Source organism: Schistocerca nitens, chromosome 10 (genome assembly GCF_023898315.1).
Source record: "Schistocerca nitens isolate TAMUIC-IGC-003100 chromosome 10, iqSchNite1.1, whole genome shotgun sequence".
NCBI classification, from domain to species: Eukaryota; Metazoa; Arthropoda; class Insecta; order Orthoptera; family Acrididae; genus Schistocerca; species Schistocerca nitens.
In genome coordinates this window covers 175,737,369-175,765,172 of record NC_064623.1, presented here as the reverse complement: position 1 = coordinate 175,765,172, position 27,804 = coordinate 175,737,369, and the positions used below count along the sequence as shown (strand labels likewise).

Below are 27,804 nucleotides of genomic sequence, written 5' to 3'. Positions count from 1 at the left end.
CTTTAAATAAACTTTAAAAGACTAGAACTACATAACGTAAAAAAATAGGGCTATAATGGCTCTCGTTCTTGGCTTACCCAAAACTCCGAATGGAACGCAATCAAACAATTTAGTTCCAACGACTCTAAAGGCGCTGTTACCGCATAAGCTGCCGTTAACCAAGAATGTGAGCAAACACAAGAACATCACAGATATTACACTGAGGAAGCAGACTGAAATCCAACAAGCCTGCTAAAGAAACGGGCGCCTCGAAATCTAAAACGAACAGTCACCTAAGGCAGTTACGGTCGAACTAGTGAGGCACTTATTGAAACACAGTGTAAATTTCTTTATAAACGGACACCATGGTAACGCATTTCATGCACTGAAGTGTTGATCAGCCATGTATCAGAAGCATCCACCAATGGCAACTTGTCGATAAAGAGCCTGTGAACCCCGCAGACTGCATCACTCGGCCGCCCAAACACAATGGCAATCACCGGACCGCATCCGCCAACAAACCCTGCGGCCGCCATGGACGGCTCTTTCCGAGACGCGCCGTGGGTCAGAAACGGCAGCCACTTCTGAGATCACCGATCTCAGTAGTCACTAGACATCGCGAGAGAGCAGAATGGGGCGCTCCGCGGAGCTCACGGACTCGGAACGTGGTCTTGTGTAATACGTCTGTACGCGAAGTATCCACATTCCTAAACATATCTAGGTCCACTGTTTCCGATGTGATAGTGAAATGGAAACTTGATGGGACACGTACAGCACGAAAGCGTACAGGCCGACATCTGCCAGCCTATGCAGTGCCAACACTAAAATTCGGAGGCGGTGGTGTTATGGTGTTTTCGTGGAGGGGACTTGCACCCCTAGTTGTTTTGTGTGGCACTATCACAGCACAGGCCTACATTGATGTTTTAAGCACCTTCTAGCTTTGCACTGTCGAATGGCGATTGCATCTTTGAACACGGTCTCTCCTCAATCAGCACAATGGCCATGAGGAATGGTGTAGTCATTCTCTCCCCGGGCTGTCGTCTCGACTGGCTGGCTGCTGTGCAGGTGCGCGGTGGGTCTACTGTGCGCCTACTTGGAGATGCTCCTGTGGCCGACATGTGTAGATGTTGGCAAACTGGTGGCACGCTTTTCTCAGCCAGTGGACCGCTTTGTTCGACTTGTCACTTCACGCAAACGTGCTTCGTTCTCATTGTGCACGACTCGTGGTGAGCACAAATAAGACTGACATGTTTCGGGTACAACTGCGACCCGCAAACTTTACTCCTCGTATTGTGTCCCCTATCCTTTCCAGCCCTAGTGTGTTGCCGCGCCCCTGCCTACACATCCCAATAATCCTCCACATCCTTTCCCACAGAAACCGCAGCCGTCGCCCGCTCCCGTACCGCTAACTCCGCCGCGACATCCTCCCATCGTACCATCTCTGAATCCATCCCACCCTATCCATCCTGCCAAGCGCCCCCTGCTCGTCCTCTCCCCTTGCGTCTGTCTGTAAACTCAAGAACGAGCAGCGCTTTTGGTGGGGGAAGTGGCCTTTCCCGGAAGAACGCTGCCACCGGCCTACAGGGGCACCCAAAATCTGTTGCTGTCATCTGTCTAGAGGTGTAGATCGGCGTGCAGTGATATACGTCGTTTCTCTTCGTGGGATCTCAGTTGCCAGTGTCAGTGAGTTAACTTCGTGTACTTACTGATATACTTCGATATCCGAAAGTGACGGATAATAGTCTAGCATTGCAAGAAAATGTGCAGAATACTAAGAAGAGGAAGTATTTGCGGAGTAACGAGCGTTCGATCGTCTCTAATGTTATTACAGCGGGTACTAAAGAGGCGACCCAAAAAGAACTGTTGGCTAATATTACCAGTCCCAGTCAAAGGGCTGCAATTTATGCAAACGTCAGCCTCTCACAATAGGACGCATAAAGAAGGAACGCAAAAATAAGCCGCATGGTTTATGGAATCGCCTCGAAGGAAAGCTAATAAGTTTGGGAGGAAACCCATCGTTATAGACAGTTTGAAAATCACGTAAAACCTTTGATGCTTATGGAACATTAAATCTCTATCTCGGTCACTATTCATCTGATTCTAAGACATAGTGCTTAAAACATGTGCGCAATAGCTATTCTTAGACACTGGTGAAATTTCCTTCGAAACATGTACACTGATTCTCGACTTCTAAGAAAAACGCTTGACATACGAGTTACGTTCGCATATTAATTTTTATTTTTTGGTAAGAACTTTATTTGTTAATCTACAGCAATGTTATCTTCAAAATACTCCTCATTACATACTATACACTTATGCCAGTGCTTTTTCCATTTCACGAAAAACTTGTAGGAACTATTTCTTCAGGATAGTTTATAGCCTTTTAACTGTGCAATTTTAATCTCATCCATGCTTGTAAAACCGCTGTCCTTAAAAGGCCTGCCTGCTTTGAAATGTTTGTAAGCCCCACCACTTGTCTTCCCTTGGTTTACCCATCACAGGCTCACCAAAAGGAATATTTAACATTCCTAAAAATTTCATACACTTTATTCCATTCTTATAACAAAATTTAATACAGATTCTCTAATTTATTTTTATACAAAACAAATAAACGTTGATGCTACCAAAACACATGTAACCTTTCTGACAGCCGACAACAGAGTAAATACCCAATATGGATAACATTGTACACACATTTTTGAGGCATGTTTATGAAAATAGTGACAAAAGTGGTGCACATCTAATACAACAGACAAAATTATAAATTTCTACTTGCATTTTAAACACTCTTCATGTTGCAAGAATTGTTAAGTTTCAATGCAGTCCTTCAAAGAAAACTACTACATTTTATTAGGAACACAAAGTAAGAACAAGCCTTAAATTCTACAGACATTACATTATATGGGGTTCGTTTTACCAATAGCAATAGAGGAACATACATTCACATGTACAGGCATTTTGTTCTATCTTTGTAGTAGAATCCTGACTTCCATTCTTATGTTAATATTTTTTATTCTATAATGTTGTGTTTCGGGAGAAGCTATCGTTTTTTTGTATTCCTTATCGTCTTAATGCATTTGTATAAAAATAAACGCAGCCGAGATGTATCTGTACACGGCGTCGCCACAGATTTGAAGAGCGCGCCGCGGCGGGTCCGGTACTGTGTTGTGAAGCAGCCATTAGAAGAGCCTCGTGACGTAGCTGGTGGGTAGGCAGAGTGGGGGACTCGCTCGCTCGCTCTTCAGTGTACCGACAGACTATACCACACCTCCGCCTTTTCCCCTTCCCTGTCGTTCCCCATCCTGTTTTCTTTTCAAATTTATAAGTCTCAGTACCAGCTACCCCTCTCTCCTCGTCCCCCACAGTCATTCTAGCTCACCATCTGTTACCAGTTATCATCACCACCACATCACCAGTTTCCTACCTCCCTGCATACCAACCTTCCTTTTCATCAACTATCTACCTTTCCAGGGCAGGTCCTTTTTCATTTTTAGTGAAAGTGTACAGTGCTTATTTTTTAATGGCCACTATCGCGTCTGTCGTGTTCAGTGTTTCTCAGGTGTGAAGTGTTCAAGTATTTTTAACTGTGCTATCTGTCCACATTTTATCACTATTTTCAAACTATTCATGAAGACTATATTATTTCTCATATATTCCTACCAACATCAACTTTTTTTAAAAACTGAAATTCTTCGCAAATGTATCTCCTTTTTTTGTGTAGAGCATCCAAGTTAGAGAGTAATGCCTACTCGCTGAAAGAGCGGGTTGGTTGTACCGCTGTTATCCTTTCCACCCCCCCCCCCTTCCCGCCACATGGGGCGAGGATGACCGAGGCGTGTTACTGCTGGTTCAATAGCGACCACCTATACCGCACATTAATTTTTCGTGGTGAATTTTTACAATAAAAACGTATCATCTTCTCTGGCTTCTGAGCTATAACACACGAGCAGGATGCTTGAATTGTTTTCAGTTTCGCTGTACAACATGTGTTTCAACTTTGATTTTATCCATACTGGATGAGAGGTCGTCGTTGTGAGTGTCAATGTTCAAAAATATATCGGCTCAACCGCTTGTTTATAGTGTAAAGCACTAAGATTGACGCGTTTCGGAAGTCAAGCTTCCATCATCAGAATAATAAAAAGTAAAAGAACCTGTTCAAACTCGCTAAAATGGAACATCGCCTTACTGGCGTATCACCCGGCGTGATGGTATGGGGTGCCATTGGTTACACGTCTCTGTCACCTCTTGTTCGCATTGACGGCACTTTGAACAGTGGAGGTTACATTTCAGATGTGTTACGACCCGCGGCTCTACCCTTCATTCGAGCCCTGCGAAACCCTACATTTCAGCAGGATAATGCACACGACCGCATGTTGCAGATCCTGTACGGGCTTTTCTGGATACAGAAAATGTTCGACTTCTGCCCTGGCCAGCACATTCTCCAGATCTCTCACGAATTGAAAATGTCTGGTCAATGGTGGCCGAGCAACTTGCTCGTCACAATACGCCAGTCACTACTCTTGATAAACTGTGGTATCGTGTTGAAGCTGCATGGGCACCTGTACCTGTACACGCCATCCAAGCTCTGTTTGACTCAATGCCCAGGCGTATAAAGGCCGTTATTACGGCCAGAGGTGGTTGTTATGGGTACTGATTTCTCAGGATCTATGCACCCAAATTGCGTGAAAATGTAATCACATGTCAGTTCTTGTATAATATATTTGTCCAATGAATGCCCGTTTATCATCTGCAATTCTTCTTTGTGTAGCAATTTTAATGTTCAGTAGTGTAATTTTTTCGGGCGGAAGATACCGCCAAGTTTCACCGTGGTAAGAGGTTATTGTTAAACTCAATTAAGATGAACTATAGATTCCAGACTACAGATCGAGTATGTTCAGTAGCTTGCTTTGTAGAGCCTGACATCCGAAAGCAGCACAGCGTCGCGGTACGTGTGCTTTTCCGCTATACTGACATGGTCAGCTGCACCTACTAGTATCATGATGGCAAAGTTACCGTTATGTATGACGTTATTTACTTCTGGTTATCGTGTCTACCCTGGTGTCCAAGATTAAAGCAACATACCACTGTTTCCCCGTCCTGTGTCTGATTCACGATATAATCTTACAGACTGTCAACAGAAGTCCTTACGATCGTGTTCTGCACAGAAGATGGCATTGCAGTCGTCGGACAACCATGCCAACGACGACTCTAGCACGAAGACCAGGCCACGGCCGACCACATGTGACATCAGAAAGAGACGACTTTTATTTGTCTGTAAGGGCAGGACGGTACCGCCTCAGTACTCCGCAGCAACTGGCATCTGACCTTGCAGCATCCACTGAACGTGTTTGTATCCAGGCAAACGGTATAGAGAAGGTTTCGACAGAGTGGCCTTTATTTTTGTCGGAGACCTGCTGTACGAGTTTTGTCCGGAAAATACGTATAAAAGTTGCAATCACCGCCAGGTGGGTCTACTACCGCTGTAATCGATCCCATCAACGCTCAGTTCGAGTCAGAGCACTCTGCGTGAAGGTGGGAGTGTGCGGCAGCTTGTTGACAGTTACCCTTTTTCACCTGCCGTCGGTTTGGAGCTCTCTGTGACTGAGGAACAGCGCGTCAACATCAAGTTTCTTGCAAAGCTAGGCAAGAATGGCCGTGAGATTTCAGAGTGTTTGAAACAGGTTTACGGTGACAATTCTCTGAAGGAACCAACCGTGAACAAGTGGTTAAAAAGGTTCCGGGTTGGCCGAGAAGAAGTGAACGATGACCGTCGCCCAGGACGCCCGTCGACATCGAGTTCCGATGTAGATGTTGAACGAATTCGGGCTTGTGTTCTTAAAGACCGTAGATTGACAGTCAGAATGATTGCTGACGAGCTGTCAATCCCCAAAACAATCGTTCACGAAATCCTGACTCAAAAACCTGAAATGAAGAAATTGTGTGCGAAAACCGTGCCGAAGCTCTTAACGCCCAGAACAGAAAGCAAAGAGGGTTGAGTGCTGTGAGGATTGGTTGGAAGCATAGGAACGAGGGGACTTTCTCAACCGAGTCATCACTGGAGACGAGTCTCGGTTTTACGAATTCGATGTGGAGCTCAAATCTCAAAGCAAGGAATGAAAACTAGCAGGAGAACCGAGAACAAAAAAGTCGCGAAAATCAAGGTCCAAAGTGAAGACAATGTTGATTGTTTTATTTGATTGTAGGGGCATTGTTCACAAGGAATTTGTCCCTCCCGGCCAGAGAGTGAACGGAAAGTTTTACGTTGAAGTTCTGACACGTCTCAGAGCTCGTGTGGCCCGAGTTCGACCGAAGCTGGCAAAAGGTGGCAGGTGGATCCTTCATTATGACAATGCGCCCGCTCACACGTCGCTCGTTGTGCGCGAGTTTTTGGCCCGAAGCTCAATCACCGTGACAGACCACCCGCCTTGTTCACCCGATTTAGCCCCGTGTGACTTCCTCATGTTCCCGAAATGCAAAATGGTGCTTCGGCGGCGGCACTTGGTAGATGTGGAAGCCGTCAAGGCGGAGACGACACGGCAACTGAACAACATCACAACTGAAGACTTTCAGCAATGTTATCAACAGTGGAAACGGCGTTGGCAGAAGTGTATCGCGTCTCAGGGCGAGTACTTTGAAGGAGACCATATTGTAATACCTGAATAATTGTAAAATAAAGTTATTATTCAACTTTTGTACGTATTTTCCGGACAAACCTCGTATGTGTACCTCTGATTCGTCTTCGCACAGGGAACGTTCTAGAGTGGGGTCATCAAAATACCACCTGCACAGTGGAACAGTGGGCCAATGTTCTTTCCACAGATGAGTCCCGATGTGGTATGGACAGTGATTCTCGACGGATTCGCATCTGAAGCGAATGTGGAACACGATTTCGAGACCCGAACATTGTGGAAAGAGACCGATGTCGAACGGAGGAGGATCGCTAATGGTGAGAGCAGGGATTATGTTGATCACTGGAACACCTCTTCCTGTAATTGTGCAGGTGAATCTGCAAGGTGTAACTGCTGTCAGGCATTGTGATGAGGTCTTGCGGCCTCACGTGCAGTTGCTGCGAGGTGCTGAGCGGCCAGACTCCGTACTGGTCGACGATAACGCTCAACTTCGTCGAGCACGAGTAATTCATGTTTCCTTGGACACGGAAGAGACTGCGCGCATGGAGTGGCCTGTTCCCTCTCTTGGACGCACTAGGGAGACGGGTTGCATGACGTCAGCATCCACCATCCACTCCCCAGTTGTCGGAATGGGTGTGCAAATCTATTGAACTGGAAAAAATGAGGAACATGTTCATCTACTGTTACGCACTATGCAGTTGTTTACGTTCTGTACTCTTTACATTACTTCTACTCTGCAATCACCTGTCTATACTGTTTTGTTGCAAAATAAACTTAACCTCACAAAATTTCTGTTTGTTGCTTTCATTTTAGACACCAGATATATGAAATTGTACATAGTAGTAGCTCTGTATTATTAATGTTTGAAATTAGTCTTTGTAAACTAGCCTTCAAATTCGTTCTATATCGGTTAGTGTCATTAGCAACTGCAGTGACTATTACTAAATCATCTCTAGTGAAGTCCTTACTTATAGTCACACCTTCCCTGACTACATTTTCAAACCGTTATTTTTGTCCCATAATTGATGATGTGCTGTAGTCCAACGATGGATCGTTTTAAGAGTGATGCACATCCACGGCCACGACTGTGAGACAACAACGGTATATTGTTTTCATTTTCGTCCTTTCTTTCATCAACAGTCATACCTTTTGATTCACTGGTGGATTTTCAGCGATATTCGCTGTTTTGCTACGAATCGATACACTTTTACTGCTTCCTTTAACACTGAGCTCTGCCTTCAATGGTTTCAAACGGCAATCAGCACTGTACACACACCTTACACTGAGCAATGCACTTTCCTCGTATTTCAGCTCCAATTCACTAGTTTGTCTTCGACAGTGCCTCATATTTTTTACTCGGAGTTTGAAATTCGTCTTCACCTTTGCTGTCCGTTTTGTTACATACAACATTAACTGTAACTTGACCCTCGTGGTATATAAGTACACATATTTTATGAAACTTGTGGTCCTTCGTATATACAAGGGTCCGCAGCTCGTGGTCGTGCGGTAGCGTTCTCGCATCCCGCGCCCGGGTTTCCTGGTTCGATTCCCGGCGGGGTCAGGGATTTTCTCTGCCTCGTGATGACTGGGTGTTGTGTGATGTCCTTAGGTTAGTCAGGTTTAAGTAGTTCTAGGGGACTTATAACCGTAGATGTTAAGTCCCATAGTGCTCAGAGCCATTTGAACCATTTTTTTTTATTTACAAGGCCACCCACTCAAATATTTGGATTAATTTCCAGCTTCTTTTACTTCTATTGTGGCGAAAAACAGACGTGCCATACTGAAACAGTGTGTTAATTTATCCAAATACGCTAATCCATAGTCTGGTGTCTGTAGCCTATTCTCGTCGAATTTGGCGGACGATACTTCGACCAGTTTATCAGTTGGAGATATAATTAGTTGCTCCTTCTAACTTGTTTGCTAGAATGGCTACCACAGTTCAGAGTCTTCAACAAAACTGTAGGAGTCAATCTACACGTCACGACTGGGTTAATTTAGCGTCCTCCCATACTCCCAGATACGTTAGCTTGGATTTGATGAATTTGAGCTCGTTTTGCTCAGGCTACCATTTTCTATCACTCTCTTCAATTCTGACGCCATAGCGCTGTGCTCGTATTCCACAGGCCTGCAGTCTTACTTCATACCAGCAGGACAATAAACAGTTCAGAATTTCTTTAAATTTACAGCCATTTTAAATTTAGGTCTGCTGCTCTTTTTCCACAGTGACGAAGAGTGAGAAAAAGGAGGCGGGCCGTGTACCACAATTGGGCTGTCTTGAATTTCCTGCTATTTTTGACTTTCCCACCATTTTTCTACATACCATAAAACACTACAATAACCGATATTTCACTCATCTTGCAGCGGCCTTTCCCAGGGCTTGATTGTTGTTGTTGGCTCTGTATACTTAAGTATATTGCGTCTGTAACTTTACCGTAATACCACCGAGGCGAATTTTCTCATCTTTTATGGCCCTTAAAAACAGCAGCTGTCGATCACAGAGCAGAGCAAGCTTTGTAACGCACGATGAGCTCTCAGACAATTCCTCTCTGTTCTGTTAACGAACGGTGGTATTTGAAAGGCAATAAAAGCTCCCAAAATTGGCGTCGGCCGTCTTACGACGTTGTTAGAAAACGGAATATGTTAAAGTATCCGCCCTCGGGAAGTACTGTCTTCCCCCAACAGGGCCCAAACATCAGTTACTTAGTGTTATACCAATAATCCCCCCACTCCGGTTCCTGAAAGAGTCGAACACCCATGTATGAAACAGCTGCGAACATCTGATTACTTAAAAAAAATCTGTTACCATGGTGTTTGTAATACTTGAGCATGTGAAACCTTTGTGGTTGAAGACATGAAGTCCTATTTATGTTGGTTTTCTTAGTTTAGGATTAGTCGCCCATAGAATAATGAAAAAGTTTAGAATAGGTTAATGTATAAAGTTTGTTGGAAGTCGCTAAGTGCTCGTGTTATCAAACAACGCAGAGTTAAAACTGGATAATTTGCAGCCCGTTTTAAGCAGAAGCTAGTTCTTCACGGATCTCAATGTTTATGACGTTACAGCTCCTGAACTATGTGTTGAAAAGTGATATGATTTTGCAGGCACATTCAGTTACAGGTCTTGCTAGTGGAATTAACAGTAGGGCAGTAATAAATTGTCATGCGCCATGCTGAAGTGTTACTCAACGAACAACGAAAATGTTGTTAGCGATAAACTTCTTTCCTTTCTGCATGTTATTTGCAATTACGTGTAAAGTCTCTCTCTCTCTCTCTCTCTCTCTCTCTCTCTCTCTCTCTCTCTCTCTCTCTCTCTCTCTGTGATACTGCATGAATATGGTGTAAGCAATTTGCGTGCTGTGAGTATATATAGCGCGTATACCTCAAATATTGTGGAAATGGAAACTGCTATTGATGTGCCGTTTTCACAGAATGGACTTACAGTGAGGGACTCGTATTGTTTGCCAGTCAACAGATTGTAATAGTCCTTAGAAAGTGTATTTTTGTGGAAACACACAGTTTTTAAATGGAATAAGGCCTGTTGACATTGAAAAATAAAAGTGGGGTAAATTAGAATGTCAGCAGTGTTACTCTCAGGATTCTAGTGCGAGTAGTTTACGAGATATCGTATTTTGAAAAGTTCCCACCCCAACACTTATATGATGCCTGTTGTAGCACGCACTAAAGAACAGCACTCCGTCGGAGGTTCGAGTCCTCCCTCGGACGTGTGTGTGTGTGTGTGTGTGTGTGTGTGTGTGTGTGTGTGTGTGTGTGTGTTGTCGTCTTTAGCGTAAGATAGCTTATGTTAGATTAAGTAGTGTGTAAGCTTAGGGACCTCAGCAGTTTGCCCCCATAGGCTCTTACCACAAATTTCCAAAATTTCCAAAGAACAGGATAAGTACATAGACTAGTTTGTCGATTTTGACCGGTAACGAGACAATTGACCGTTACATGTCGTGTTCAGAATGACCACCGGCAGTGCCAATACACGCGTCGAGTCTGGTACGGAACGACTACTGCACACGTGCGGAGATATCTGAGCAGGCTGCAGCGATACGCCGTTGCATGTTATCGGGTGTAGTTGGTATGCCCTTGTAGAACCGTCTTTCAGCTTTCCCTACAGAAAAAAAGTCTACAGAAGTCAAATCCGGGGAATGGGCCGGCCAAGGAATAAGTTTTCTGGGCTGGGGACATCATCATGATGAAGACAGCAGGTTAGTGAAGTGTACAAGAACTTATGTATTCCACACAGGGCAGTGGAAACAACTAGGCACCTCACGTGTACTGCATGCACAGTACAAATGTGCTCAGTGACACGTCATCTGCAGTAATGCAGAGGAGGTAAACAAGTATTAACACTATCTCACTTTCATTCCTTTTTCTTGCCATATTCTACATAAATGGTTTGGCGGACAGGGTGGTCAGCAATTTGTGCTTGTTTGCTGATCGTGGCGTGATGTACAGTAAAGTATCGAAGTTGAGTGACTGTAAGAGGATACAAGATGACTTGGACAAAATTTGTTTTTGGTGTGATGAATGGAAGCTAGCTCTAAATGTAGAAAAATGTTCGTTGATGCATGTGAGTAAGGAAAACAATCCCGTGATGTTCGGATACATAATTGGTAGTGTGCTGCTCGATATAGTCGTTGTTGTTGTTCTAGTCTTCAGTCATGAGACTGGTTTGATGCAGCTCTCCATTCTACTCTATCCTGTGCAAGCTTTTTCATCTCCCAGTACTTACTGCAACCTACATCCTTCTGAATCTGCTTAGTGTATTGATCTCTTGGTCTCCCTCTACGACTTTTACCCTCCACGCTGCCCTCCAATACTAAATTGGTGATCCCTTGATGCCTCAGAACATGTCCTACCAACCGATCCCTTCTTCTAGTCAAGTTGTGCCACAAACTCCTCTTCTCACCAATCCTATTCAGTATCTCCTCATTAGTTATGTGATCTACCCATCTAATCTTCAGCATTCTTCTGTAGCACCACATTTCGAAAGCTTCTATTCTCTTCTTGTCCAAACTATTTATCGTCCATGTTTCACTTCCATACATGGCTACACTCCATACAAATACTTTCAGAAATGACTTCCTGACACTTAAATCTATACTCGATGTTAACAAATTTCTCTTCTTCAGAAACGCTTTCCTTGCCATTGCCAGCCGGCCGAAGTGGCCGTGCGGTTAAAGGCGCTGCAGTCTGGAACCGCAAGACCGCTACGGTCGCAGGTTCGAATCCTGCCGCGGGCATGGATGTTTGTGATGTCCTTAGGTTAGTTAGGTTTAACTAGTTCTAAGTTCTAGGGGACTAATGACCTCAGCAGTTGAGTCCCATAGTGCTCAGAGCCATTTGAACCATTTTGCCATTGCCAGTCTACATTTTATATCCTCTCTACTTCGACCATCATCAGTTATTTTGCTCCCCAAATAGCTAAACTCCTTTACTACTTTAAGTGTCTCATTTCCTAATCTAATTCCCTCAGCATCACCCGACTTAATTGGACTACATTCCATTATCCTTGTTTTGCTTTTGTTGATGTTCATCTTATATCCTCCTTTCAAGACACTGTCCATTCCATTCAACTGCTCTTCCAAGTCCTTTGCTGTCTCTGACAGAATTACAATGTCATCAGCTAACCTCAAAGTTTTTATTTCTTCTCCATGAATTTTAATACCTACTCCGAATTATTCTTTTGTTTCCTTTACTGCTTGCTCAATACACAGATTGAATAACATTGGGGAGAGGCTACAACCCTGTCTTACTCCCTTCCCAAACACTGCTTCCCTTTCATGCCCCTCGACTCTTATAACTGCCATCTGGTTTCTGTACAAATTGTAAATAGCCTTTCGCTCCCTGTATTTTACCCCTGCCACCTTTAGAATTTGAAAGAGAGTATTCCAGTCAACATTGTCAAAAGCTTTCTCTAAGTCTACAAATGCTAGAATCGTAGGTTTGCCTTTCCTTAATCTTTCTGCTAAGATAAGTCGTAAGGTCAGTATTGCCTCACGGAATCCAAACTGATCTTCCCCGAGGTTGGCTTCTACTAGTTTTTCCATTCGTCTATAAAGAATTCGTGTTAGTATTTTGCTGCTGTGACTTATTAAACTGATAGTTCGGTAATTTTCACATCTGTCAACACCTGCTTTCTTTGGGATTGGAATTATTATATTCTTCTTGAAGTCTGAGGGTATTTCGCCTGTTTCATACATCTTGCTCACCAGATGGTAGAGTTTTGTCACGTCGTTTAAATATCTGGTCGTAACGTTGCAAAGCGATATGAAATGGAACGAGCACGTAGGGACGGTAGTAGGGAATGCTAATGGTTCATTTCGGTTTATGGGGAGAATTTTAGGAAAGTGTGTTTCACTTGTGAAGGAGACCGCGTATAGAACACTAGTGCGGCCCATTCTTGAGTATTGTTCGAGTGTTTGGGATCCCCACCAGGTCGAATTAAAGGAAAACATCGAAACAGATCAGAGGCGGGCTGCTAGATTTGTTAACGGTAGGTTCGAACAACAGGCAATTATGAAACTTCCTGGCAGATTAAATCTGTTTGCCCGACCGAGACTCGAACTCGGGACCTTTGCCTTTCGCGGGCAAGTGCTCTACCATCTGAGCTACCGAAGCACGACTCACGCCCGGTCTTACTCTCTCTCTCTCTCGGTCTTACAGCCCGGGCGTGAGTCGTGCTTCGGTAGCTCAGATGGTACAGCACTTGCCCGCGAAAGGGAAAGGTCCCGAGTTCGAGACTCGGTCGGGCACACAGTTTTAATCTGCCAGGAAGTTTCATATCAGCGCACACTCCGCTGCAGAGTGATAATCTCATTCTGGAAACACGCCATTATAACGGAGATGCTTCGGGAACTCAAATGGGAATCGCTGGAGGAAAAACGACGCTCTTTTCGCGAGGCACTATGGAGAAAATTTAGAGAATTCGCGTTCAAAACTCACTGCAGAACGATTCTACTGCCGCCAAGGTTCAGTTTGCATGATGACCGCAAAGCCAACGTAAGGCACATTAGGGCTCGTTCGAACGCATATGGTTAGTCGTTTTTCTCTCCTTCTGTTTGCGGGTGGAAGAGGAAAGGAAATGATTAGTCACAGGCAGCGGATAGTCGCTGGAGTTGCGGTGATTACGGTGCCATCGCAACCTAGAGCTCTCACACGTTCCGCAGAGCCGGCACAAAGAACATCCGCAGTTAGGCGGCTTAGGGAGGGATGCAGACGAGCTGAGGCACGCGCCTCCCGCCGTGTAGCGACAGCCGTGTCCCCACGTACTGTCTGGCAGGCTCTCCGCAGAGCGGGAAACGTCCCTCCCAGCTGTGTGGTCACGTGCTTCCGATCCACAGAGCACTCTGGTACCACTGTCCCTTCCCCCGTTCCATTTGCAAATACTGACCGGAAGGAACTACTGTTGATAGCACCCGTATGAGCTCTATTTTCCGAGATTTTCTCTGTCTCTCTCTCTCTCTCTTGTTTGGAAGTAATACGATAGCTAACTCTCCCTGACAAGTACACTCGCCTCCTTCATGCACAACGCCTCTCTTGTAGCTTCTGACACCAATGTTCGTTGAATATCTACATAAAGCTTCTCGCGTCCGTCGGCCGTCGTAATTTAATATATTATTTACCACAAAAATTTATTGGTGATGGTCATTGTTGCCGACTTACGTGGTGGGCCTTAATAAAAATGATATTTCATTTTATTTTGATTTACAATTAAATGCTTTTGTGAAGTTCTCTTTTTTTAACAATAATAATCTTCAATTATTTGTTACGTTAATGAATGTTAGGCTCGCTGAATCTTAAAACATGAGCAAATAAGTTGAACAATGGAATAAAGTTTTCATATTAATTTCCTCGGCTAGTCAGTTCACTTTAAAGCAAAAAATCTTTAGTTATTAATTACAATTGCGCCCCACACACGCGCGAGAATATTTCTTCTTACCTCCGTTAACCATTGCATTGTAGTCGGAATCCTGGTTCTCGGCTGTGGTACTGAAAATAAGAATCTTAAAGCTACGTATTTTCTGCAGCGTCGGGCGGCTGTGGAGAAAAATGTATATTACGTTAATAGCGGGCGAGCTTTTCGCTTCTGCTAATTTTTTATAATATCGCCACGTAATGGCGTCGTTGGCTGCATCGGCCGCTCCGATTGTTGAACTGTAAATTACTCGAATGCAGGTTAATTCAAAGGAAGGCGGACATGAAATCGGGATCACCTCTTACAAATTAAAAGTGCACAATAATAGTAAATCAGTATATTATCTGCTTAATTAGTACAAATATGCTTACATTTGAAGACACCGCCACCCGGCTGGAAGCCCGAGAACTCTTCGCCATGCTTACATTTGCCAGCACTCGCAAGATGTCCGTCTACACGCAACCAAGACAAGAGAAGACGTGAAAACGACTAAAAAAATTAACGAAAGAGCGTATCTTGTCGTCTCTTTAGATCATTTTGTTATATTTCTTTGCCCTCGAAACTTACACAGAGAAATTATTATAATACGGGTAGATGAGAAAAATGTATATTATTCCATTTTAAAATGTCTCTTCTTTATAAATACTGTTTTGTAAGTCTTTTCGTATTATTTCACTGGGGACGCTTTAAGCTCTCGCGCCGACTGAGCGATTCCGTGATGAAACGCGCCGTTCTTTCAAACGAGTCTGTCTCGAATCCCCTTTTGCTATATTTAGTTTTGTTGGTTTTCCCACTTTCGGTCACTACTAGCTATTTTAGAGCTGTTTGTTTTACCAGTAATTTACACAACAGCGTAATCGGACATTGGGCATCTCTTCCCCTGGTTGCATATGTCATTACGTTGACGATCAACTGCCGGTACCTGCGCCAGACGCACACTACGTTATCAAAAGTATCCTGACACCCCCAAAAACATTAGGTGCAGTGTGCTGCCACCTACTGCCACGTACTCCATTTCAGCGACCTCAATAGTCATTACACAACGTGAGAGAGCAGAATGGGGTGCTCCGCGGACCTCAAGGACTTCGAACGTGGTCGTGGGATTGGGTGTCCCATGCAAAATAACTGATGATGGTCGAAGTAGAGAGGATATAAAAAGTAGACTGGCAATGGCAAGGAAAGCGTTTCTGAAGAAGAAAAATTTGTTAACATCGAGTGTAGATTTAAGTGTCAGGAAGTCGTTTCTTAAAGTATTTGTATGGAGTGTAGCGATGTATGGAAGTGAAACGTGGACGATAAATAGTTTAGACAAGAAGAGAATAGAAGCTTTCGAAATGTGGTGCTACAGAAGAATGCTGAAGATTAGATGGGTAGACCACATAACTAATGAGGAGGTATTGAATAGAATTGGGGAGGAGAGGAGCTTGTGGCACAACTTGGCTAGAAGATAGGATCGGTTGGTAGGACATGTTCTGAGACATCGAGGGATCACCAATTTAGTATTGGAGGGCAGCGTGGAGGGTAAAAAACAGAGGGAGACCAAGAGATGAATACACTAAGCAGATTCAGAAGGATGTAGGCTGCAGTAGGTACTGGGAGATGAAGAAGCTTGCACAGGATAGAGTAGCATGGAGAGCTGCATCAAACCAGTCTCAGGACTGAAGACAACAACAACAACAACAACAATGTCTCATACGTCTGTACGCGAGATTTCCAGACTGCTAAACAAACCTAAGTCCACTGTTTCCGATATGATAGTGAATTGGAAACGTGAAGGAACACGTACAACACAAAAGCGTACAGGCCGACCTCGTCTGTTGACTGACACAGACCGCCGACAGTTGAAGAGGTTCACAACGTGTAACAGGCAGGCATCTATCCAGACCATCACACAGGAATTCCAAACTGCATCAGGATCCTTTTGTAAGTACTATGATAGTTAGGCGGGTGGTGAGAAAACTGGGATTTCTTGCAAGAGCGGTTGCTCATAAGCCACACATGACGCCGGTTAATGCCAAACGACGCCTCGCTTGGTGTAAGGAGCGTAAACATTGGACGATTGAACAGTGGAAAAACGTTGTGTAGAATGACGAATCACGGTATACAACGTGGCGATCCGATGAGAGGGCGTGGGTATGGCGAATGCCTGGTGAACGTTATCTGCCAGCGTGTGTAGTGCTAACAGTAAATTCGGAGGCGATGTTGTTATAATCTGGTCGCGTTTTTCATTTACGGAGCTTGCACCCCGTGTTGTTTCGCGTGGCACTATCACAGCCCAGGCCTGCATTGATGTTTTAAGCACCTTCTAACGTCCCACTGTTGAAGAGCATTTCGGGGATGGTGATTGCATCTTTCAACACGATCGAGAACCTGTTCATAATGCACGAAATGTGGCGGAGTGGCTACACGACAGTAACATCCCTGTAATGGACTGGCCTGCATAGAACCTTGACCTGAATCCTACAGAACACCGACTTTGTGCCAGGTCTCACCGACCGACATCGATACACCTCCTCAGTACACCACTCCGTTAAGAATGGGCAGCCATTCCCCAAGAAACCTTCCAGCAGGTGATTGAACGTATGCCTGCGAGAGTGGAAGTTGTCATCAAGGCAAAGGGTGGGCCAAAACCATATTGAATTCCAGCATTACCGATGGAGGGCGCCACGAACTTGTAAGTCATTTTCAGCCAGGTGTCCGGATATTTTTGATCACATAGTGTAAGTGCATACTGAGATGCCGTAGCGTTAGTGATTCATTCGTCACAGTGATCGGCGCCCAGGTGGCGGTTGTCTGTGCACTCACTCTGTTTTGATCCTGCAAGCAGTAATTGTGCTGCGTTTAGAGCTGAAGAGAGTTTTCAACAGTCATTCCACAGTACAACCGTGCTACATCGTCGTTCTTGAACAGCTTCAGCCATTTGAACGGGCTGACATTGTGGGCCTGTGGGAAGCTGGAGGGACATACCGATGGACTGCTATACATGTTACGATACATCGGTGACGTTTCGCTGTTTCCAACATTCCCTGCGTGTAGACCAGGCTGTGGACGTCAGCGTGATACAGAAGCACATCGTGATCGACACACTGCGCGAGCAGCAGTGGCCGACCGAATAACACCTGCTGTGTGGTCAGGAGCCACTGGGAGCCGTCTGTGTGCGTGTGATCAGGGTACCAGCGACACACACACACCACCAAGTGTGGCTGCAGTGCTGCTGTGAAAGACTGGTGCTCTGTTGTCCACAGTATGAGATTACGTTCAGGTCCGTGACTAGCGTTGGTGCCTCTGGACCACAGGGTCGCGGGTTCGATTCCCAGCCGGGTTGAGTATTTTCTCCGCTAGGGGCGCGGGTGTTTGTGTTGTCTTCACCATCACTCGGGAAAATGGCGAGACTGGACTGTGTAAAGTTCGGGAAATTGATAACCACGCAGTTGAGCGCCGCACAAACCAAATATCATGTTCAGTGTGTATGAGAATGATGGACGTAGACATGTACGGCGTAGATCTGGTGAGCGCCCTAGCCCGGTGTGCAGTCTTCACGATGGCGCATAAGTTACAACTCGCAGTCACATTTGGTGTTTCTGCAGACAAAATAACCAGTGCCCACTGAGGAGGATTGAAAGTGACGGTTTTACAGCAGCACTAATCATTGCTAGTTGAAAACTTTTACCAGTACCCCGCCTAGTGGACGTGAAATACCGTCCGCTACGGCAATTTTTGCACACTCCTCCGGGAGTATAAATGTAACTCAAACATGTGTCATACACCATACAAAAGTGTAATACTATAATGGAACTACTCAAAGTAAGGTAATACAGATAACACGGAGGAAAAATTCTGCGGCTACTATTAGTTATTACGACTGATCGCCTTGTGGAAACGCTTAAAAGAAATGAAACTTCCTGGCAGAAATAAAAAAAAAAAACTCGCGTCGACGTACGTCTGCTGCGGTCGCAACGTGCTGATCTTGGTGTAGGGTAAGGTAGCTGTCGATGGACCATGTAAAGAAAATGTGTAATAAGATTCTCGGATATTGTAATAATTATGTTATTTTCAATGCAACATGAACATTATATTTTGCATTTTACTGTAGTACGCAGAAGCTGTAGGTATTCGCTGTTATAGAAATATTTGATAAATGAATATCTGTGTCGTCGGTCCAGTCAAGGCGACTGGTTTCCTTCCGTGAGGCAGGCAGTTTCCATGAATGGCATATACTGTAACACCTGTCAAATACTATACAAATCTAAATAAATGTCAGTATTTTCATATTTTTTTTTATTTTTAGAATTTTTTGTTGGCATCTGAAAACGAATAACATATATTCGAAACCAAATAGCATAAAAGTAGAAATGAACGCCGAAAAAGAAATCGTAATTGAATAACATAGGCACTGCAAAATCGCCGACACCGGCCCAGTAACTTTAAAGTAAAATGTCTCACCTGTACGGGAATGTGCATAATGGATGTACGAACACAAATTGTAGACACATGATTGGCGACATACGGAAGTCTGCGTGTGGTCGTGAGTCGTTCACGGATAGCCAAGTGGTAAGACGACTGCTTGCGAAAAGCAGGATTTCCAGGTTCGACACCGGGGCCGGCACAAATTTTCACTGTCGTCATTTCGTTCTGGTTGTGCTCATTCGCAGTTGCGAATACATTTAATGTAAAAAGCTGATTAACAAAACAGTCATAAACTATTGGAAAACGTATAATGAAAATTTTACGTTTTGTTCGTAGTGGTCTACTGGGGCCAAGGTTACGCAAAATACGAAGTGGCTCATTCGAGGCAGCTCGCACTGCATCGCTTAGTAGCACCTAGTGTTTGTCCACAGCACATACCTTTATATTGTGGTGTGGGTGTATCGTACTTTTCAACTACTCAATCTCTACTACCATATCACTTCGACGTTTGTCATTAACACTGATCAATTATAAGAATATAGGGCAAACTTACTCTCTTTCACTGTTGCTTTGTGTCTTCGTGTAACGACTGACCACTCAGATGGCGAATCTTTGCTAACACGGCGTAGACTCATTGACCGCTAATAACGTGTCTATTGTGAATATTCGGAGAGAAATCGAGTCGGCTCATCGATGGAGCCGTCCCATTGATAGCAACCTTCCTAAACAACTACTGCCCTGCCTACCAACATCGTCATATCTGTAGGCAATGGAACACGTATGCGAGATGGTGATGTGGGAAGTTATTCATTCTCCAGGGCCTGTGACAAGCATTGTTGAATTGAAGCAAGAAGCGCAAGATGTTCGGGATAGTCTATTGCAGGATGCCATTCGCCAGCTTTATGATAGTTTGCATACTACTGAGTAGCCGCTAGAAGGGTGAACCCTGTGGATTGATATGATCTTTGGACACCTGCCACTGCGACATGTCTGTTTCATTTGGTCTTCTACCAATTACTAACTACATGTCACCGTTACTTGTCAATAAAACGACCACGCCCTTGAGACTAGTGCATTATTTTTCCGGCAGTGTAATTTACGTAAAAATAGTAAATTAAACGGTAAGTGTGTGTGATATGTGCTCCCAAAAACAGTGGGATGAGGCACTAGCGTGGAAAACTGCTCGTTTTACGACGAGAGAGAGGTTTGAACGATTACTATCTCGAGGACGGAGAGACGCTCAGTAACTCGGTACGGGCTTTTGTTAAAGTTTCGAGAACATACCTTCACCGAAGAGTCAAGCACTATATTGCTCCCTCCTACGTATATCTCACAAAGAGACCATGAGGATAAAATCAGAGAGATTAGAGCCCACACAGAAGCATACCGACAATCCTTCTTTCCACGAACAATACGAGACTGGAATAGAAGGGAGAACCGATAGAGGTACTCAGGGTACCCTCCGCCACACACCGTCAGGTGGCTTGCGGAGTATGGATGTAGATGTAGATGAACTTTGGTAATGCGAAGAAAGAAAAAAATATGATGTGCTAGAAGCAAAATCACGTACATCTGAATGCCGCAACTTTCTGGTATATTTCCTTCTGCTTAAAATAATGACACTGTCTCAACAACCAACCTCTTCTGCTGACGTGATAGTGTTGCACGTCTATTGAGTCTTCAGAGTGCAGTTCAAGTGGTCAAAGCGAAGTGCAACAGAACGATATTCACAGAAAATTTTTTGGGGAGGGGCGAGGATATAGCACCCCGATTCCCTCCTCTGCCACTCGATGTCAGCGAGTCCTTACAATGAGCATAATCTGCTGCCTGTCGGATGTCCAGTCCGAATAACTCGATCGTCCATCAGCTGGCACGGATATTTAGTTTCAGCCGTCTAGCGGCGCGTTACGGAACTGCGGCGCGACGATTCCAGTATGTACCAAAACTGCGGACGTGTACTTGCAAACAAAACAGTTGGTTAATTAACTTTATTTCATCGAGATGACTGCGCTCGTAAGGGAGCACAGCTGCATGATGCGGACGGCACGCTGGGGCAGAGGTGAATGGGGAGTGAAGCGTGCTGGAGTGTTCGGCGTCAGCGTGCAGTTGTCATGCCGGCATACGTGCCACAGCGCCGGTGGGGGCGGCATTATTTATAGCAGGGGCGGGGGGGGGAGGGGCGTGCTGCGCCGCGTCACTGCGGGGGCGCGCTGGGGATCGAAATAGCGACCCCGTGACCCCGCGGCCGCATCCAGTATTCAGCGAGTCGTAACCCTGCCCTGCCGCGGCGTGGGGAAGCAGCGGCGAGGCGAGCAATCGTCACCAGAAGACGCTGCAGGTGTGGTCAACTACTAGAGCCCGACACGACGTTTTACTTTACTACCTGGTAGTAATTACAACATCGGACAGAAAATTGTGACCTGCAGGAGACATCAAGCTGGTACATGAAACGCCATCTGTAGCCTCGATAATGACCTCAGTTCAGCGGGGGAGAGACTCCACAAGTTTTTTCAGGCATGTCGTATCCACCAGTGTCACCCGTTGATGATTATTCAACACAGAGCTACCACATTGCGCACGCTTTCGTTGCTGCGTTTCACCTGCCTTTCCAAGTGGTCCCAGACATTTGCTGTGCGATTAAGATCGGCTGATTTAGCGGGACAGTCGAAATGTTATACGATGCTTGAGACCTAATCAAACGAGGAACGTTTTTGTCGAGCCCTGTGAAGACGGCTCTTGTTATCTTGGAAGAGGAAGTGTCCACACCTTAATGATCAGGAATATGTAGGAGAAAGGATAACATTTAGAAATTCTTCCAATCCGTATGTGGCATACAGCAAACCAGCGCTTAACAGTATTGGTTAAAAACAGTCTTGGTTGCAATTTAAGTGTATTTTTATTTTTCAACGACGCGTGTCTACCTCAGCCCCCATCATACTCCGTTACTCGCTCCTGTGAACGGGGTATGCAGATCTTGGTGCCTCCCGCGTCCGTCTAGAAAAAATAACCTGAAGATGCCTAAATAAGGCGAAACGCGTCGTTGAAAAATAAAAAACTTAAATTGCAACCAAGACTGTTTTTAATCAATAACAATTGGTTACCGAGAATGTTGAAACGAACATCGTGGTTCGTGTCGACGGGAATCTGAATGAAAGGTAATCCCCAGTACATCTCAGAACCACCTGTGGCCTTAACTACAGTCTCGCCTCATTGGGCCATTCAACATGAGAATGCGCAATGGACACGAGTGTTATCGTGTATACTTGTGTATAATCAAAGCTTTAACCTCTCCGTGTTGTGAAAGACGCCCCACAAAAGTAGCGCCTCTAACGCTACGACAGACCAATCTTTAGAAGACGAATCTGGCCCGACAGCCAAAACTGTATGTCCACATCCTAACATACTTTCAAGAGGCCGACAGTCATCTCAGAATGCCAATATGTGAGGACACCGAGCCATAGCAGGTGTACGGAGCTAATCTGTTGCTCGATTAGTTACTTAATTACGATGATCAACCTCGTAAATCTTGCAAAATGGTGGCAGTTATTGAGGTACTTATTAGAAGAAACTTCTTATGTTTCTGTTGTTTGTCGTGGTAATAAGTGATTAAATAGTGAGATGTGACGAAAATCCACTAGCAACATTAAAAACATATGTAATTCTAATACACTGAATAGGAATGTAACTGATTAAATAGCTGGGCGGCTAGAGCCCAAATAAATAAAAATGAAAAACTCTTTCTGCAATGGCGGCAAATCGGAAGCATCGAGAACTGGTGGAGGGGTAGCAGTACCTCTTAACATACGAGCCACAGTTTGCTAACTGTAGTGCCTGTTTATAGTCAAATTATATTGCACCACATTACGGGTATACTTTACACACTTATGACAAACTCAGTGCAGTTTTTGCCCGTGGCTCAGACTTATTAACTCCCTCGACATGGCGTTCAGCTGTGTTGTGTGCAGCGGCACAGGCTGCACCTCCTACACCATTGGCACGTTGTTTCTGGGCGAGTCCATATCGAAGGCTTTTATAGCCATTATGACATCGTATCCACGATGCAGACAGCTGACCTAGCGGAGTAGCGCATTAACCGCTTAGGGGCAGCTGCTGGGATGGTTCCTTTGGGCGTTGCCGCTTTCCTTCCCCACCTTTCCCTAATCGGAGCTTATGCTCCGTCTTTAATGATCTCGTTGTCGACGGGACATTGAACACCAATCTCGTCCTGCGCAAACCGCTGTAGGAAGACACTGACCAGGGAAAGTAATATTAATTGACCGGAATGAGGCATATTTAGTTTCTCTGTACCTCGAATTCCGTTTCGTTTACGGTGAACATCATACATTATCACTTTTGAAGCCGTTTCCTCCGCATGGTCGTTGTCGGTGACGTTTATCTCTCTCTGTTTCGTATCAGGCCCTCCTTGGCGACAAATAAACATGGAATATGAAAATTCGGTGACTCGCGGCTTGCAGTACCTGCAACACTATTATGCACGCGGTTTTTACCTTTCGCAGATATAACAACAATGGCATCCTTCGCTCTCGGATCAATATGCCTCCTGCCAAGAGCTGCGACGCTCCGAATTGCTCAGTGCAGAAACATAACTTCGGACGACAGTCTTCCACTCCGTCTTGGTGCGGGATTTACTGATTCTCTCTTTCGTTTATTTTGTCTGCCGTTTCGGTAGTTCGCTTACAATCACGTCAACATTGCCTGGTTAGGGACACCGATATGTACGCCGATTCCCACCTTGTCCAACTATCCGAGGTGCCCCGTCTTCTTTACTAATTATGTTTACATTTGCTGTTAGACTAATGAAATTGTTGGCTTCCTCTTCACTTGCTACCGCAGTCTTGAGACGGTCCACTGTGCGTGCATTCAGTTCGGACTTATCCTTAACCACCACTTGTTTTTCGTTTCTTGTCAGTCTTCAACGCCATTTTTTAACACAGTATGGGTACCGGGACAAAATTAGACCCTGCAGTGAAACATAATGAGTGGATGCGGTAGCGCGGTGGTCAGCACACTGGACTCTCATTCGGGAGGGCGGCAGTTCACATCCCCGTCGCCCATCCAGACCCACAGTTTCCGTAGGTTCCCTAAATCAGTTACGCGGATGGTGGGGTGATTCCTGTCAAAGAGCACAGCCAATTACCTGAGCTAATCCGATCTTCTTCTCTGCCGCTAATCACCTCGTCGTAGACGGGATATTAAACCGTAATTTTCTTCCATCATATTATAAACCACCGTGGGGAGAGAACTGAAGAAGGCTGTGCGAAAGAGAGAGAGCCGTTTCGAACTAGCACGATTGGCAGGTGGCCTAACCCAAAGGAGAGAGAAGTGGGAAGGCCACACGAACATCCTGGCCAATGCGAAGCACTTCGTACACTGCTGACAGTTGAAGTTGCAGCAGACGTTACATCGGTGTGAAATGTACTGGAGGCTACACAACTGTACAGTTGGGGTAGGAATAACAACCTCTACATCCTGTATACACTGCGATGACAAAAGTCGTGGGATAGCTATATGCACACAGACAGATGACGGTAGTATCGCGTACACAAGGTATAAAAGGGCCGCGCATCGGCGTCCGTTCTCAGCTGATTCACGTGGAGTGGTTACCGACGCAGTTATAGTCGCACGACGGGAATTAACAGACATTGAACGTTGGAACTAGACGCATGGGACATAGCATTTCTACATCTACATCTGCATCCATACTCCGCAAGCCACCTGACGGTGTGTGGCGGCGGGTACTTTGAGTACCTCTATCGGTTCTCCCTTCTATTCCAGTCTCGTATTGTTCGTGGAAAGAAGGATTGTCTGTATGCCTCTGTGTGGGCTCTAATCTCTCTGATTTTATCCTCATGGTCTCTTCGTGAGATATACGTAGGAGGGAGCAATATACTGCTTGACTCTTCGGTGAAGGTATGTTATCGAAACTTCAACAAAAGCCCCTACCGAGCTACTGAGCGTCTCTCCTGCAGAGTCTTCCACTGGAGTTTATCTATCATCTCCGTAACGCTCTCGCGATTACTAAATGATCCTGTAACGAAGCGCGCTGCTCTCCGTTGGATCTTCTCTATCTCTTCTATCAACCCTACCTGGTAGGGATCCCACACTGCTGAGCAGTATTCAAGTAGCGGGCGAACAAGCGTACTGTAACCTACTTCCTTTGTTTTCGGATTCCATTTCCTTGGGATTCTTCCAATGAATCTCAGTCTGGCATCTGCTTTACCGACGATCAACTTTATATGATCATTCCATGTTACATCACTCCTAATTCGTACTCCCAGATAATTTATGGAATTAACTGCTTCCAGTTGCTGACCTGCTATATTGTAGCTAAATGACAAGGGATCTTTCTTTCTGTGTGTTCGCAGCACATTACACTTGTCTACATTGAGATTCAATTGTCATTCCCTGCACCATGCGTCAATTCGCTGCAGATCCTCCTGTATTTCAGTACAATTTTCTATTGTTACAACCTCTCGATATACCACAGCATCATCCGCAAAAAGCCTCAGTGAACTTCCGATGTCATCCACAAGGTCATTTATGTATATTGTGAACAGCAACGGTCCCAGGACACTCCCCTGCGGCACACCTGAAATCACTCTTACTTCGGAAATCGTTACGGCAGTCAATATTCAGAGATTGACAACGTCAAGAATGTGCCGAGAATAGCAAATTCTAGGCATTACCTCTCACCACGCACAACGCAGTGGCCGGCGGTGTTCATTTAACAACTGTTCGCATGGAGTTGTCAGTGCTGACAGACAAGCAACACTGCGCAGAAATAAGTGTCGGGTGTACGGCGGGCGTATCGGTTGGAGCAGTGCGGCGAAATCTGGCGAGTGCCTTTGCTGACATCACGACATCGCCTGCAGCGCCTCTCCTGGGCTCGAGACCGTGACGGTTGGATCGTCGGTGACTGGGAAACCGCGGCATCGTGAGAGGAGTTCGGATTTCAGTTGGTGAGAGCCGATGGTAGGGTTAGAGTGTGGCGCGGGCCCCACGAAACCACAGATCCAGGTCTCTGTATGTCCATCTTTCTAGAGATGCTAGCGGGAGTCGACTGTTCGATAGAGGATGTCAAATTAAACAACTTTCAGCCGGCAATTTTCAACCTTATTTTGTTAGACAACCACTTTCAGCGCTTTACTATGCCATCTAACAGTCGGCAGGTGATGGTTGAAGTGATCACTGTAGCAAATATCTAGTAATACCAGTATTGCTGGCCCTTGTTTTGATCACAACCTACTGTTGAGGGGTACTTAAGATAGGTAAATAAATTAGTGAAATCAATGTGAAGTGAAGTAGAAATTAGAAAATAAATGAAAAAACTTAGTTTAGTTTAGAAGAATTACCCACTGGCGAACAGCGCACAGAGCAGCACTTGAAACTGCCGGCGCGTGAAGTCAGCACGTTCAGGAGAAGCCATCGCCCTCCCCACGTAAGCGGACGATGTCGATTCAGCCGTCAGGGCATCGCCCGACCGGCTCACGTGTTTCTCAATTGTCACATGTGATCAAAGGCCCTCGCCTACATTCCAAGAGCCAATGGCCGACGTTAAGATTCTTCGAGAAGCTTTTCAACGTGACAGAAGAGGCAATGACCGTGAAGTCGTTCACCTCCAGTGAACTCAAGCAAATCAGTGGGCCCAACAGTAGTTTTCAGTTCCAGTACAGTTCAGTCGGTGCTGAAGACCGTCATGCAGGAAGAAACTACACCGTACACAGAAGCAGCAAGTCCGCCGCTGTAATGGAATAGCAAGCAGCAGCCTCGCCGCCAGAAAAGTTAGAAGGTATTTGAAGACTGATTTTTACGTACCCGGGTGGCTCGCGAGGACAGGAAGGAGACGGCCTCACATCAGCAGTCACCTGTGAGCTGGTGATGAACATCTGAGAGCCGAAGACTGGCAAGCTGGAGTCCGCTGTTCGAGTCCGGGACACTGGCCTTCCCCCGCCGCGCCGCTCCGCTGGCCGACGCACAACACTGTTACACGCGGCTGCATAGAGAAGAGAAACACTGGGACGCCACATCCAAGGTATCGCCATCCGATTCACGACTTCGTTCTCAATAATTAAACGGGCCACTTCACGAGGCGACACGAGGTACACACCGCCACGCGTAATCAGACGCCGCCGCTACCGCAGCAGAAGGCTTTGCAGACGCCACAGCTGCCGCTCTCCCAGCCAGAAGAATCCAGTAAGGAAACCATTGTACAAATCTTCAGTAAAAGTTATCTTATGTAAAAATGCTGTTTCATTCTACCTCATACCCGAGCCAAGGAAGAACCCACCCTGCCCACATTTTTAAGAGAGAACAAGTAATTTATTTAGTGTTTTCACCCTGACATAATGCTTTAGAATCAAATTCCCTTTGCAGTAATGCTTATCCTAACAATTGACTAGCATCGAAAGAGGTTACCCAGTTACACTACAGAGATACTTCCTACACATCGGTCAGGGGCGTGAAGATAGCGTAGTAAAACCCTGAAAGGTGTTTAATTTGACGCTCATAGATCCAGATTGTCACCAGGGCGCTGTGCAAACTGGTGGTGGTCCCATAATGTTGTGGGCCTTGTTTGCATGGAATGGATTGGATCCTCTGCATGTTCGGCTACTTCGAGGCCATTTGCAGCCATTCGTGGACTTCATGTTCCGAAACAGCAATGAAATTTTTGTGGATGACAATGCGTCATGTCATTGGGCGACAATTGTTCGCGATTGGTTTGAAGAACATTCTGGACAGTTCGAACGAATGGTTCTGGCCTATCTAATCCCCCGTACATAAATCCACTAGACCGTTCATGGAACATACTCGAGAGGTCAGAATGCTGGACGGCTACAGATGCAGCAT

The 27,804-nt window shown here is 45.3% G+C and overlaps 1 protein-coding gene and 1 non-coding gene across 2 annotated transcripts in view; both read left to right on the top strand.

Moving 5' to 3' along the window:
* LOC126210657 (mitogen-activated protein kinase kinase kinase 10-like) overlaps positions 1-27,804 on the top strand; it is a 696,141-nt gene that overhangs the window by 180,766 nt on the left and 487,571 nt on the right. The window lies entirely within an intron of this gene.
* On the top strand, positions 18,125-18,265 carry LOC126210881 (U4 spliceosomal RNA). Its single transcript, XR_007540837.1, has one exon. It is a non-coding gene; the product is annotated as a U4 spliceosomal RNA (small nuclear RNA).